Source organism: Ambystoma mexicanum, chromosome 6p (genome assembly GCF_040938575.1).
Source record: "Ambystoma mexicanum isolate Mex_15411 chromosome 6p, UKY_AmexF1_1, whole genome shotgun sequence".
Lineage (NCBI taxonomy): Eukaryota > Metazoa > Chordata > Amphibia > Caudata > Ambystomatidae > Ambystoma > Ambystoma mexicanum.
In genome coordinates, this window is record NC_090935.1 from 1291500053 (window position 1) to 1291516498 (window position 16446).

The following is a 16446-nucleotide window of genomic DNA, read 5'->3' on the forward strand; positions in this document are numbered from 1 at the left end:
TCCTTTGGCTGGTCACTTGAGTTTCAAGAAGACTAAGGAAAGGCTCTCTCTCTACTTTTATTGGCCAAAGATGGGGGCAGAAGTAGAAAAACACTGCAGGAGCTGCCACACCTGCCAGACCTCTGGTAAGGTTGGCTCCAAGAATGTGGCACCTTTTGTGCCTCTCCCAGTTGTGGGAGTCCCATTTGAGAGAGTAGGGATTGACATTTTTGGTCCCCTTGATCCTCCAACCTCCTCAAGCAACAGGTTTATACTTGTAGTAGACCATGCTACTAGGTATCCTGAGGCCATTCCTATGAGGACTGTTACAGCTCCGGCTGTAGCTAAGGCCCTCCTTGGTATTTTTACCAGGGTCGGGTTTCCTAAGGAAGTAATCTCTGACAGGGGGTCAAACTTTATCTCCCACTACATGAAAGCCATGTGGAAAACCTGTGAGTTACTTACAAGTTCTCAACAGCTTACCACCCACAAACCAATGGGTTGGTAGAAAGGTTCAACTGAACCATGAAGAGCATGATAGGTGCTTTAAAGGAACCCCTTAAACAAAAGTGGGACCTTCTACTGCCATGCCTTCTCTTTGCTTATAGAGAAGTCCCTCAGGAGGGAGTAGGTTATTCTCCCTTTGAGCTTCTCTATGGTCATCCCGTCAGAGGTCCATTGGCCCTGATTAAGGAGGGGTTGGAGAGTGCTCCTTCCCCCAAGCCAGTCAGAGTGACTGACTATGTGATAGGTCTCCGAAGGAGAATGTCACACATGATGGCGGAAGCAAGTGATAACTTGAAAGCTGGACAAGCATTGGTCAAGCACTGGCATGATCAAAAGGCTAACATGGTTGAGTTCACTCAAGACCAGCTAGTTCTCGTTATGATCCCAACAAGGCAGAGGGCCTTGCAAGACAAATGGATGGGACCCTTCAGAGTTGTGAGTAAACTTGGAGAGGTCCAGAGAGGTCTCGAGTCCACCAGACTTGGGATTGCCCAAGTCTGGTGGACTTGGGCAATCCCAAGGAGGCTCCAACAGTCTTCCACACCAACCGACTCAAAGCGTATGTCTCAAGACCCGATGTAGGAGCGTTGCTTCTAGCATCATCAGAGGAAGAAGAAGAGAGTGAAGCTCTTCCGGATCTCCTCAGAGGCTTACCTTTAGACAAAAAGATTGAAGGAGTAAATCTCTCTTTAAATCTGACACCTGAGCAACAAGAAGAGTGCAAATCTATGTTGAATCAGTTTGCCTCTCTGTTCTCACTTTCACCAGGCTTGACCCTTTGGGGCCAGCATGACATACTGACTGGTGACTGTCTACCAGTCAAAAGCAGAGGATATAGAATGTCAGAAAATGTAAGAACCCACATCAAAAGTGAGGTCAGCAAGATGCTTGATCTCGGGGTAATAGAGCCCTCTACGAGTCCATGGTCTAGCCCAGTTGTGTTAGTACCAAAGGCAGGATCTAAATAACTTAGATTCTGTGTGGACTATAGAGCTCTTAATGCAGTCACCAAGACTGATGCCCACCCTTTGCCAAGAACAGATGAGTTGGTGGATAAACCTGGTGGAGCCAAGTTCCTCAGCACATTTGACTTGACGTCAGGCTATTGGCAAATAGCCCTCACAGACCATGCCAAGGAGAAAACTGCATTTTCTACCCCAGTTGGCTTATACCAGTTTAAGGTAATGCCTTTTGGATTGAAAAATGCACCTGCTACATTTCAACGGATGGTAAACCAGGTTCTGAATGGGATGGAGGACTTCTGCATGGCATACTTGGATGACATAGCAGTGTTCAGCAATTCCTGGGAAGAACATGTAACCCACCTAAGAGATGTTTTTCAGGCTCTTGGACGAGCCAATCTGACCATAAAGGCGAGTAAATGCCAAATTGGACAGAGTAAGGTAGTCTATCTTGGACATGAGGTAGGAGGTGGAGAAACTACGCCTTTGCTCAGTAAGATTGAAGCTGTGCAAAATTGGACAACACCTACTACTCAGACCCAGGTGAGAGCCTTCTTAGGTCTCACTGGGTATTACAGGAATTGCATTGAGAACTATGGGACCATAGCTTCTCCTCTGAATGTCATCTCCTCTCCAAAATTCCCTAAGAAGGTTAGATGTAACTAGGAGTGCAATCAGGCCTTTGAAAACCTGAAAAAGGCTCTTTGCCAAGCACCAGAGCTCCTGCTTACCGCCAAACTTTCATTGTGCAGACAGATGCTTCAAATGTAGGAATAGGTGCCGTACTCAGTCAACTGGATGGGAAAGGTAGGAAGCACCCCGTTTGCTTCATCAGCCGCAAGCTGAAGGATCCTGAAACAAGGTGGGCAACAATCGAAAGAGAGTGCTTTGCTATCTTGTGGGCTCTGAAGAAGTTTAGGCCATACTTGTATGGTTCTACTTTTGTCATTCAGACTGACCACCAACCCTTGAGATGGTTAATGCAAATGAAAGGGGAAAACCCAAAACTACTGAGATGGTCAATCTGCCTGCAAGGGTTTTATTTCACCATTGAGCACAGGTCAGGGTGTCACCACCAAAATGCTGATGGTCTCTCTGTGAAAACATAAAAAATAATATGAGGCCGGGAAGCCCAAAAGAAACACACCAACACAGGTTACAAAGAACATACAAGTGCTTTATTTAAAAGCTACAACAGTTACCAAGTCAATTGACAAACGGATAGCTATTCGGCTCTCAGAGTAACGTAACGAACTTCAACGAAGGTTCGATGCATTAGTAAGAGAGACCGTACATTGGAATACTTGGGTCTTTTATATGATTTGTCCAGCCCTTGGCCAACCCTCTCGCGGGTTAACCATTCTTGGGATCGGGCCTAGGGTTCCTTGCCAGGTCAATCCTATAATTTATGCATTTTGATCAGTTTCGCTGATATAGTTGTGTATTTACACATAGGTCAACAATAGGACAATGGCCCTCATTACGACCCTGGCGGAAAGCGACTGACCGGACCGCCACAGCGTAAATAGCGTTTCCGCCATTGCAAGAAGGAGCAAAGTGCGGCCCATTCCGACCCATCGGGCACGAGCACCACGGCATGGCGGAAGTGCAAAGTCCGCGATGGCGGAAATGAACCCAAAACGGCCCACACCGCCGCCGTACGGCGCCCTAGGTGCAATACCGCCACCCATCACAGCGGACACCGCAGTGTGCGCCTACCGTAAAGTACGGTGACCGGAAATATACGGAAACGGAAGTTAAAACACGGGCCCGAACGGGAAACAACCCGCCGTACACCTATAAAACCACTAAAACCACATAACCACTAAAATCACTACCCTGAGACACAACCCAACCCGTCATCCACCCTAGCGAAACCAAGAAAAATGGGAAAAGTAGCGAAGAAAGCGTGCGACCGCAAGCGGCAGGTCCACTTCTCCCGTGAGGAACTCACCGTGCTAACAGAGACCCTCCAGGAGAATGCTGCCGTCGTCTTCTGCACGCAAATGACCAGGACGGCACTCGCAAACAAGAAGGCCATATGGGCTCTGGTGGCACAGCGGGTAAGTGCGGTGGGGACCGCACCCCGCACCCCACAGCAATGCCGTAAGCGATGGGACGACCTGCGGATACGCGTCCGCAGCATACTCTCTGCCAACCGCAACATTGCCACAGCCACCGGGGGAGGGTCGGAATCACCCATCAAGCTGACCCCCTGGGAAGAAATCTGTGCCTCCACCATCGGAATGGAGAGCATAGAGGGAGTCGGAGGGATGGAGAAAGGAGTGCAGACATCCGAAGAATCAGGTAGGTGGCCCAAATAAAACAATGCTAAATCCACAAAGTCCATCCATGTGAAGCACCATGTGTCCCCATAGTGCAACAGAAACACATGTCCAGGAGAACGTCCACACACATCGTCCTGATAGCGCACGTTAAAACCCACAATAAATACATAAATAATTAAAAACCCCTAAAACACGCACTACACGTGCAGCAGGCACACCCTAACTGCAGGCTGCCAAACAACTGCACCCTCACTCCACACACAAATGGAAGCACCTCCAAGGCCCCGACCCAAATCACCCTCAGGTACCACCCCAATGCATGTGATACAATGCCATTCCAATTCCCACAGACCCACCAATAACCCTCGCCCTCCTTTACTCCACCACAGGGTCCGATCCAAACGACGAGCTGCAGGACACCCCTACCAGCACACCTGCAAAGAGGGCCAAGACCAACGGCCAAAGACCCTCCACCTCAGCTGCACGCATCAAGACACGGCAGCAGCACAAATCAGGTGGCAGCACAGAGGAGGGAACATCAACAGGCACCCCAGCAGCCAGCATGCCCACACCACCACCACCACAGGTCCCCCCAACGGATGCCACAGAAGGCACTGCCTCCGGTGGCAGCAGCACCATAGGTGACACCCCATTGATGGCAGCATGCTCCGACACAGAAGACGGGGATGTCGAAGTCAGATCCATCCATGACCTGTCCCAATCCCCCTGTCTGTCCCATCCCGTACTACATGAGGATACCACGCAGGGGCACCCACAAGACGACGACTGGCCATCCCCCACAAGCCCTGTGGCAGGGCAACATGAGGACAACAGCCCCTCTGTGACACCCCCGCAAATGGCCATGGCCCAGCAGAGGCAACAGTCCCTCGACCAGTTAATAGTGCAACAGCAGCAACTGGCCACGCTCCTCAAGGACCATGCCGATGAATGTGGGGGCACTAAGGCAGACATAGAAACATCAACTGAGACACTTAGGGCAGAAATGGAGAGAGGTACAGAGACACTAAGGGCACAAATGGAGAGTAGCACCGAGAGCCTGAGAGTCCAAATGGAGAGAAGCACCGAGAGCCTGAGGGGGGAACTGCATGCGACGTCCAAAGACGTATGTGGTGAACTTGCCGCAGTGCGCCGTGTGCTCACTGAGCTCTCGCAGACCCTTAGGGACATGCATGGACGTGAGCAGGCAGAGACATCATCCGTTGCAAGTTCCGTCCAGGGCAGCCCCCAACGTAGATCTGGGAGGAACCTGCGCTCCACAGGCAGGGGTGCCCCTGATACCCGCAGAGGGGGCTTGCAATAGCGACTGCCCACTGACGATGAGCATCTTTGGACACTGGTGTTGGGGGGGGAGGTGGGAGGGTGGAGGGGGTGCGTTGGGCTCACTTGGGTGGCGGGTCGATAGGGTGTACAACATGATATCACATATGCCATAAAAAGTGCACGATCAACCAATGAGATGTGTGGACATTGATCTTTGTGTACTAGGCCATCATAGGCGTACAGTCCATATTGTGCATGTCCCAGACACACACAGTGCCACGAGTCCCGTGTCCATGTATCAGCCACCAGGCGTGAGTGCTAGAAGCATACATCAATGAGATGCTGACAAATTTCACGGGCCTCCTGTGCCTCGCGGACTCCTTGAGGTGCTGCCACATCCCCACCCTCATCATGACCATCATCAGGTGCTTGCAGTTCTGCGTCAGGGGGCATGGGCACATTTCTACGTACGCACATGTTGTGGAGCATGACACATGCCATCACCATCTTTGCAACCTTCTCATGGCGGTACAGGAGTGCCCCGCCAGACCTGCTGAGGCAGCGGAAACGACCCTTCAGTAGGCCGAATGCCTGTTCAATGACTACACGGGTACGTGAGTGGGCATGGTTGTAGTCCTCCTCATGCTGGTCCCGTGGGTTCCGGACTGGTGTGAGGAGCCATCTCTTCAGTGGATATCCGGCATCACCTGTATGTGGACGATAAACGAATTATGTGGAAAGCCATTGCTACGTACGCACCCCCCCGCCCCCTTCCTGCCAGGTCATTGCCGAATCACATACCCCACATCATCATGCATGAAATGAGACTCACCGAGTAGCCAGGATCTGTTCCCTGCGTGTCGCTCCATGTAGCGTGGTATCGTAGAGTTCCTCAAGACCATAGAATCATGGGTTGATCCAGGGAATCGGGCACAACAATGTGTAATGATCCTGTTGGAGTCACACACCATTTGTACATTCAGAGAATGAAATTGTTTTCGGTTGCGGTACTGGGCCTCCATGGCATGTGGGACGACCAATTCCACATGGGTGCAGTCGATGGCACCAATGCAACCCGGTATGCCGGCAAGTGCATGGAATCCCACTTTCGTGTTGGTAATTTCCAGCTCCGAGCGTGGTAGGGAGATGTAGTCGTCTGCGTGCTGCAGGAGGGCATCGAGCACTTGCAATAGTGTCCGTGAGAACAGTGGCTGAGAAATGCCATGCAACTGTCCGACTGTGTGCTGGTAGGTGCCTGTGGCCAGGAAGTGGAGTACAGACACCACCTTCAGTAGGGGTGGGATGGCGGTTGGGCTATCTATCATGCTGACAAGGTCAGCCTGTGTCATGTCCACAATGGCGGCTATGGTGTCCCGGTCCAGACGGTAGAGGGTGTGGATCTGCTCATCAGTGAGGTTGAACGGATGGGCTCGGAGGCGTGGGATTGCGGGCTGCCTGCGTGGTGGTAGTGGCTGTGCTGGCGGCCCTTGCTGGCCCTGCCTTTGCCTCCTCCTCCTCCTGCGTCTCCTCCGTGCGGCCGGTTGTAGTTGGTGTTCGTCTTCTTCTTGGAGTTGGAGTACTTGCAGTGCTATCAGGTCCCCCAGGGCCAACATCGCGAGTCCTGCCGGTAGCATTTCGGTGTGGTTGTGGGAGGAGACTGGCTGTGCAATTTATGTGTTTCCAGGCTGAATGGCCTCCACCTGTGGTGATTCATTCCACCTGTGCAAACTGCTCTCCCCTTTGGCCGAGCGCGTCCCGCGCACAACGCTGCAATTCGTGGAATGGCATCTTGCTATTGCAATCTTGTATTTGTACCCGATGGCCGTGTAACATTGGTTGATATGTTCATTCTGCTGTGGTCCCATTGTTTCACATACTATCTGTGTAGTCGCGAACAGAGTTGTGAAGGGTCAGTGGAACGTAGTACTCGAGTAACGGTGGGCCCTCATTCATCACTGTACCGAGTTGCAACGACGGGTGGGGCGTCCCATTCGTGGGTGAAGGCAGTTGCCATTTTCACACACAGCCGCACTCGATGGATTAATTAGTGTTTTCAAACGGCCACAGATGCCTCTTCGACGTGATGTTGCAAATGAGGAATTCGAAGGGCGGCGCTTTCGGTTTTCAGCTAGCGGCGAGGAGATGCCCACAGGTCTGACTGCAAATATAACGTTCTATTGTTCAATGTCCTTGGGACAGGGGCCATGGCGAGAATGCTATGATTGATATGAATAGTATGGGATGCGCAATTGCGTAGTGGACGATAAGGCAGGACGTTCCCAAATACATGTTACTTCACTAGACTGGAATTACGGGCTGGGGCACTGTGGATTTTGCAGGCTGCATAACGCACAGACTCAATGGATATTTCTAATGTTATGTGAGTAAATATTCAGGCGTTTTCATTACGGGATGAGGGAATGATGAATGGATGCATGGGCAGGTGATTTGATACAGAGTTTGCCATGTACAGGGCTTCTTGGGATCTGTCCGCCCCCCCTGTGCTATGTGATGCAGGGCTGCCATAGTGGGACCATCGTCTATCTGGCCTTGTTGAGCCCTCCCTGTCTCGACGCGCCTTCAGACACTTGTGTCCATGCACGTTACCAATCCCATCTGAAGGATTCTGTTTTGACAGACGCATGCACAGGTACACTCGTTTGTGATGGTGTTTTCACCTCGATATAGATAGTTATGATTCGCAAGTGGTTTTGGGGTGGTGATGATCCTTTGGAGTGGGCTAGCATGCATATGGCTGTGGATTTAGTGTGATCATTGAAGTGAGTTGTTCGAATGTAGTTCTGATGGCCATTCTATTCTTTTTCTTTTCTTTTGGTTGACAGGTATCTCCTCCCCTTTTGCCACTGCCATCTGTATGCCACTCCTGCAGATGGGTTTTACTCCCGACACCTGCTGCTTCGTGTTAATCAGTGGAGCAGCATTACGATCTTATGGGACGATCGCCAATGGGCCACATGCCCTTACGCAGTACTGGTGGCTCGGAGCAACATTTCGGCCTTTCAGCTGGACTAGTGCCTCCCCATTGGGACGGCCCTGCGGTTCTGTGCGCTTCCATGTTGCCTTTTCGTACGTGAATGTGGCTCTGTGTACCATGAGGGTACAGGGCGTCACACAAGTGGTGGCTGGTCATTTCTTGCGGATGCAGCCCACAATGGTGAAATGTGTTTTGGAGTTCATGGCCTGATGGCTGTATGGGCTTGGTGATATTGATGTGCATTAAAATTCTATTCTGATATGGGCCGTGTAGCGTTCTTCTTTGCAAGTGATGTGGCATATTCCTATTTGGGGAGCGATGTCTTGTGAGGGGATCTGCATTGGGTTCCAGCTTCGGAGTTTTGTTGCGTGGTCCTGTACTGGGCGCGTTTGCCTACGAAGCCCGTGAGGTCAGGGATGGGGGCTGCCAATATGACAGTGTGGATGTTGTCATGCTCAGGGGCGGGGGATTGGGTTTTGTGTGACAGATGCCGGTCAGCCAGGTGGACTGGTGGAATGTTGTGATTTTCTGAATGTTGCTGGTCACAGGTGCCTGTGTTTGCGTGCGTTTCTTGGTGGGGGACTGTGGTCATGTCCATTGGGATGGCTTCTGTATTCGTGCCATCTGTGCCCTGCAGCTCCCATTGGCCCCTCTTGAGGTTCATTTGTTCGTTGGCATGCATGGGTGACTTGTGCATTTCACTGGTTGCATGTGGCTTCGTTGCACCTACGGGGAGTTGTACTTTGTGGGCAGGGAGCGGTGTACGGGCAGTCAGTGGGGCCGTTTACGGTTGATTCGCGATGCCGTACTTCTCACCATGGCGGAATGGTGCATTCCGCCATGCTTGATGGCGTTAGGTACATGTCCGCTAGGGTCGGAATTGGCGTACCGTTGCGCCATGGTGGTGTTTACGGTTTGGCATGGCGCGCGCGCGTGCTTGGTGCAGTTAGCGTTGGCGTTCACTACGGTGTCGCTAATGGCATCGTACTTTGCGGTGACGGGTCATAGTCGCACCGAGCGCTATTCGATGGCGGTATTGCATTTCCGCCATCGTTTTCCGATTTCCGCCAGGGTCGTAATGAGGGCCAATGTCTCAGTTCGCGACCCCGACAATTGGCCTGCAGGCATATTAAATATTTGTGTGTGCGGAGGTCACAACGGCCAGAATCCTACTCAGAATGTCATTCGGCCTCCATTTTGATGTTCAGGGTGACTTCCACATTACAAGAGAACCTAAAATGGTGGCTTAATCTAAGATGGCGACTTACATTGCTTTCTCTAAGGTCAAAACCTTACCGCAGAGTTTATTCGCATGATGTTTTAGACAACTTGGCGTAGGCCAATACACATACAATTGCTGCGATAGGAGGCATAATATTATTTCAATTCCGACAGACCCTCCTTTTGGCCTATGCCAAGTGCTAATATCATTTCTAATACTTTTGCAAATAACTCAATGCATTGTCGTCCATACATCCTGAATCATTATCTGTAATGTCTATAGCCATTAGGTCGTTCATCAGAACCTCTTGTAACACAAACTCTTTAGATGCTGTATCTGGGGCATACATTCTGTGCCATACTGTGCTCACTGCTTGAGCACAACATCCCCCTAGCATTACACATATACTAGGTAGACATTGAAAACAGCAACAAAGGAATAGCAGGTTCCCCAAAATAACCAGAATGACAGAAAGCACCTTCCAACCCCAAGATCGTAAAGAATCCCAGAACCAGGCGCTAATATTCCAATCTCCCACACGAACATGCACTTCAGAACTAAGGATATGCAAGTTCTGTATTGCTTTAAAAATTGTTGGCGAGGAATCTGGTACGAAAACACAACAAGCGGACCCCACTAATTTGCATACTCCACCACGTTCTGCCAGAATGACATCTAATGCCATCCGATTTTGGAGTGCTACCAATCTTATTGCCTTTTGTTCTAATGTCATATTGTAGAGTATGTCCGTGGTCCGGTTGATGGTTCTCTCCAGTACTCTTGCTAGTCCCCTAATGTTTTCAGAGTTTGCTATCTGTCCCCAAAAGGGCACAACTGATTTTGCTATATCTCCCAATACTTGCCATGGGGTATTTCCGTTCTCGTCCCGCCGTGGGCGAGCCTTAGAAACCTCCGATGTACTAGCTAGAAATACCCCAGGTAAAAGGATTCCTAAATAACAGGTTCCCTGCCAATCCTTGGGCAACCAGGGAAATGCTGAACTACCACAAACAAAATAAACAGGCCCCCCTACATACAGAGGCCTGTTCTCTCCAGTCAAATTTACAATGTTCATACAACCTTCAAAATCTCCCATTGGTCGAGTGCCATTTCTTTGTACACAAAAGGGGACTGAATCAGGGCTATGATTTATAGAGTAGGAAGGAGGCACGGCATCCTTATTACCTATCGGAGCCATTTTAAAAGAAATTAGAGTTTGAAAGGGAAGAGATAGTTTATCAGACGGCCTAATAGAAGCAACATTAGGTTTACTTCTATTTGCAAAAAGCGAGCATCCCAGGGGAGTTAATTCACGTTTCTCAAAATCATTTAAATTAGTTCCATCAAAGCTCCCTGAGATGCTATCATTCCAACGGCCAAAGAATAGTGCTCTAAGAGAGGCATAGCAAGCATTCGTTAAAGGTAAAGGGTGAATATACCATCCTAGTCCCTTGTTCCCATGTTGCGGTAAATGAGTGCAAATCCAACAATTACTCTTATTAAAAATGGCATGCGTTGCATTCATTACTATCATTAAAGTGTTATTATGATACTTTCGTCTATGCTGGGAGTCTCTAGGTGACAGAGTGTGAAGGTGTACAGAGGGAGTCAAAGCAGTAGGTACAATCTTAATTGGCAGTAGAGGTTTTAGAGGGTACATTTCTTCGAAGTACCAAAGTCCTACAGCAGTAATCACACAAATACCAATTATTATTAACACAACACAGCAATACATTTTCGGGGCCCAGGCACATTGTTCGTTGTCCAAGTTGGTCACCCCCCTATTTACAAGTCCAGTGCGGGGAACAGCGGTGGAGGTGGCAGGCATTGCAGTTTCTCAATCGACGACCCCAATGTTCATTGCTGGCGACACTACGGTCGCGCGACTTCTTAGTCCTTCCCAACCCTAGCCAGCAGAATCCCTTTTTGCTCCTTTTGTTCGAAAGGAACTTTCTTATACAAGAGAAAACTTTCAATCACTTCTTCTTCTCACAATGCACGGAAAGACCCATGCCGTAATTCTATTTTCTTCGTCGAAGGTCGTACCTGGCGGTACCCAAAACTGTTTGATCCGAAAACAAGGCGTCGTCACTCCCTGAGGGAAGCAACGTATCGGAGGCGACGGAAGTCGCAGAACTTGAAACAGTGTTTTCCGGAAGTGACTTTTCAAAAGAGTGCAGAGACGAAATGGACTGTTCCCCAAGCTCCACGGGCTCAGAGAAATTCTACGACGCACTCACAGCGCTGTTTGCTACTCCAAGATCAGAGATTGTAGCATCAGCGAGGGGTTCTGCTTCTTCTGTAACGTGTGGCGTCGGGTGAGGAAGTTTCTTGAAATGCGTCGCGTGGATCCAGTGTTTTTTCCCAGCCACCCGCACTGCTGTCCGGGTGACCAACAGCACCTGGTAGGGTCCCCTCCAGCGAGGAGCGAGACAGGAAGACCTTTCGTAGGCCTTCACTAGGACCCAACTTCCAGGCTGAATATCGTGTCCTGGGCCCGTGAACCGTACAGGTAAAGCTGAGTGAACCTGGTGATAAATGAAATACAGGTTTTTAGTCAACTGGTTGCAGTAGTCTACAAGCAATATATTTTCCACCTCCCTCAGGGCTTTAGGCTTTGGGAGACCCCAAATGTTAGCAGGTCTCCCCATCAATACCTCGAATGGAGAAAGCCCAGTCTTGGTTTGAGGTGTAGTACGCATGGCTAATAATACAATAGGTAAGGCATCTGGCCATTTCAATTTGGTATCGGCACATGTTTTTGCAAGCTTATTCTTTAAAATACCGTTATGTCTCTCTACCAACCCAGCACTTTGAGGCTGTCTAGCTGAGTGAAATAGTTTCTCAATATGTAACGCTATGCATATCTGCAAAATTACTGCTGCAACAAAATGGGGACCATTGTCCGACCAAATTACCCTCGGGAGCCCAAATCGTGGAAAGAATTCTTTTACCATAGTCTTTGCAATGGTCATGGCAGTAGCATCTTTAACAGGGAAAGCCTCGACCCATTTACTAAAAGCACAAATAATCACAAGAACATATTTTAGATTGTTACGCCGTTCCATCTCAATAAAATCAAAGTGGATGACCTCAAAGGGAACAGAAGGGGGCCCAAAGCTTCCCCTTGGAGTTACTGTCCCCTTCCCCACATTGTGCTGTAAGCAAATCATACAATTCTGAACATATCGTTGTGCAGTCTTTAGAATTTTGTCATTCACCCAAACTTGTTCTAACATTTTCGTGATCTGCTGAGCACACACATGCGTAGGACCGTGTGCCATCGTAACCATTGCCAGTACATATGAATCAGGGAGCAACCATTTTCCTTCAGATACATCCACCCAACACCCATCATCATCCAGTTTCCCCATTCCTTCGGCCCACTTTTTAGACTTCTATTGTGGCATCAGTCTGGATATCTTGCACAGACCCGATACCCTCATCCATTACATAGGCATCTTTTGTTTCCCTTAGAGCATACATGTCCGTGCTAAGGTCTGTGGCCGTTTGCCTGGCTATCTGGTCAGCGAAAGCGTTCCCTTTTCCCACATCATCTATGACCTTACGATGTGCTGCACATTCCATGATCGCTAACTGCCTAGGGAGTGAGAGTGCCGAGAGCAATTGCACTATCAGGGGACCATGCTGAATCTTGGTCCCATGTGAGGTTAGGAACCCTCTTTCCGACCAGAGCCTCCCGAAGTTGTGAGACACCCCAAAGGCGTACTGGCTATCAGTATATATGTTTACTATACGTCCTTCGGAGAGTTCACAAGCTCGGGTCAAAGCTATAATCTCTGCGGCCTGCGCAGATTCATACGAAATTCTCTTAGTTTCAACAACCGTACTCAACGTAGTAACTGCGTAAGCAGCTGTAGATGTACCATCTGGAAGTTTGAAGCAGGAGCCATCACAAAACAGCTCCCCTTCTGCATTGTCCAAAGGAGTATCTATAAGATCTATCCTGCCCTTCGTTTCCTGTTCAGTGGTATACAGGCAGTCATGTAATTCTTCGTCACCGCAAACAGTATTATGCGGGAAAGGTAGGAGCTCAGCCGGATTAAGAACACAACACCTCTTAATTTGAATGTTAGGGGCAAACAGAATTAATTCATACCTTGTTAGCCGTGCAGAGGTGAGGTGTTGCGTTTGGGTTTTGTTCAATAGGATATCTACAGAGTGAGGTACCATCAAAATCAAATCATGGCCTAGTACCATTCCCTCACTCTGTTTTACAGACGCGGCAGCAGCAGCGACAGCTCGCAAACATCTTGGCAAAGCGCATGCGACAGGATCAAGGGCGGAGGAGTAGTAGCCGCACGCCCTATTCTTCCCTCTGTGTTCCTGCGTTAACACAGCCAAAGCACATCCATCACATTCATGCACAAACAACACAAAGGCCTTGTCATAATTTGGAGTACCCAGAACCGGTGCAGAGCATAACGCGGTTTTGAGAGGCTCAAATGATCGTTGATGTTCCGATTTCCATGGCAGTGGCAGAGAAATGCCCTTCTTCGTCAAAGCCAACATCGGTTTTATCACTGGTGAAAAGTTCGGGATCCACAACCTACAGTAAGAAGCCATACCTATTAAGGCTCTGAGTTCCTTCTGTGTATTTGGAACAGACATGCCAGAAATGTGTTTTATTCTTTCAGGTGTCAATCTTCTCCCCTCCTTTGACAGGAGGTAGCCTAAATAGGCGACCGCCTGACAACAATATTGAAATTTTTTGAGCGAAGCTTTATGACCATTTTTAGCTAGATGAACAAGCAACAGTACAGTGCCTTCTTTACAAGCACTTTCAGAATCTGCAGCTAAAAGCAAATCATCGACATACTGAAGCAGTGTACAAGTAGGTGGCAATTCAACGGTGTCGAGCTGCTCTTTCAAAGCTCTACTATAAATGCTTGGACTTTCAGTATACCCTTGAGGTGCCCGAGTAAATGTAAATGAACGTCCCCCCAAGGTGAACGCAAACAAATATCTACTCTCTTTGTGTATAGGAATGCTAAAGAAAACATTTTTTAAATCCACAACGCTGAAGTGCGTAGCAGTAGCAGAGATCATTGTCAGTATCGTTGTTACATCAGGCACAATTGGAAATTGTGGGGCGACAACTCTGTTAATAGCACGAAGATCAATTATGAACCGGTATGGGATTGCATTGTCGCCTTTCTTGTATACAGGCAAAATCGGGCTGTTACATAAAGTACCTGTAATCTCCTCGATCACCCCACGATGCACAAAATCGGAGACAATGCACTTCAAAGCACACTCGCCCTCAAGTGATATTTTATACTGCGGAATGCGTGGTAATTTAACTCCATGTTTCAAAACTATTTTAACGGGCTCAATCTGTAGTACCCCGACATCATTGTCGTCAACCGCCCATAAATATTCCGGGACAACGCTAAACTCAGGAGGCAATGGTCGAGTCAAAAACTGAGAATTGGGAAGTTGCTGTGGTGAAACCGTCAGTCGTACTCCATCAGAGGAACAATGAATTACTGCATTCAATTTCTTTAACAAATTTAACCCCAGCAAATTCTCTCCACAGTTCGAAGTCAGAAGGAAAGGGCAATGGTCCGTAAAGGGACCCAAAGAAACAGACACCGGCAAAGAAACCGGACAGACAATTGGTATACCAGAAAACCCTACAGAAACATTTGTTTGCCCTGACAGTGGAATGTTTGGAACCCGGGAATGATCAATGGAGCACTTCTGCACTCCAGTGTCTATCAAAAACTGGTGTTTCCAATTCCCCACTAACAATTCAACGTAGGGGCCTTTCTGATTAACGGGAATAGGTGAAGGTTCCAAACCCTGCTTCGGGCAGTCCTAATGAAATAGAGTATCGTCGGAAGGAAGCTCTTCAGAAAGGTAGGCAGCAGAAGGGTGATCAAATATGTTCCTCGAGTCCACACTCGAAGTCTGATTTTCCCGTGAAAAAGGTTGCTGAGGATCTTGTAAAAACTGACCTCTATCAGGGCCCCCTGCTCCAGGGCGACCTCTAGGTCGTCTACCCATACTCCCAAACACATTGTTTGACCTTTGTCAAAGGACGGGGCACTGTGCTCCCCAATGACCTTCCTGGCGGCAATAGGCACATTGATTAATATTCACAGAACCCAAAGGAGCGTTTCCTTTTGGAACATACTGACCTCTGGTCTGTGTCGTGCCTCCTCTGGGGTTTCTAACAATTTGTTGTAATAATACTTTAGTTTTCAGATCTCCTTTCCTCTTCTCTATTTTCTCCTTTTCATTATTAACACGGTTCTCATAATACTGAGCCATGTGCAAAACTTCAGATTGAGATTTTGCCTGCCAAGCGCTCTCAGAGGACATAATCTGTGACTGGATGTCGGGCAACAATCCACGTACATATTTGTCCACAAACAACCTTTTCCCAGACTCTGTATCCAAGTCCTGTCCACTGAAGTCAGAAAATACCTGTTCGAATCTATTAAAGAATTCGGTGGCGCCTTCAGTTTTTCCTTGAACACAGGCCGTAAGCTTGTCCCAAATAATTCTTTTCTCTGGAATTATAGTTTTTAATTTTGCGACAATTCTATCAGGCAAAGTGAGTATTACCTGAGGTGGTTTCTCACAAGCTGGTCTTTCCCCATCAACCCTTGTCATATTAGCCCACGTATCTCCCAACCCTGGCACATCGTCTATTGTCCGAACCTGCTTCCATACACCTACGGGTAGGAGTACAGGGAATAGCAAGTCAATATCACTTAAGGTGAACACAGAGGACTGTAAAACGGACTCAATTTCTTTGTAAAACCCTGTCGGGTTTTTCCTGATATCGGGAACTGATTGTTTAATAGTGTTCACTTCCTGTCGTGAAAACGGGATGTGAACAAATTGCGATACATAATGCGCAGGGATATCCACAGCGGGTGCACCAGTCCCAGCGTTAGCAGGGATCTCAACCTTTGGGACAAATGTCAGAGGAACCTCTCTCATAGGCAACTGAGATATAGGTAATTCCGACCGCTTACTAAGCAACAGAGCCAGGTCGAGCGCTAAGGCAGTCGACGAAGTGTCGGACGAAAAAGCCCTTTCACAAATTCCCAACAACTCTATAGGACAACTAACCTTCTTCCTTACACATTCTTCCTGCAGGTACTGTACCATTACCTGAATCACCTTCCTTTGCATTTCTACTGTATACTGGCTATACGTGTCATATACTTCCTCTGG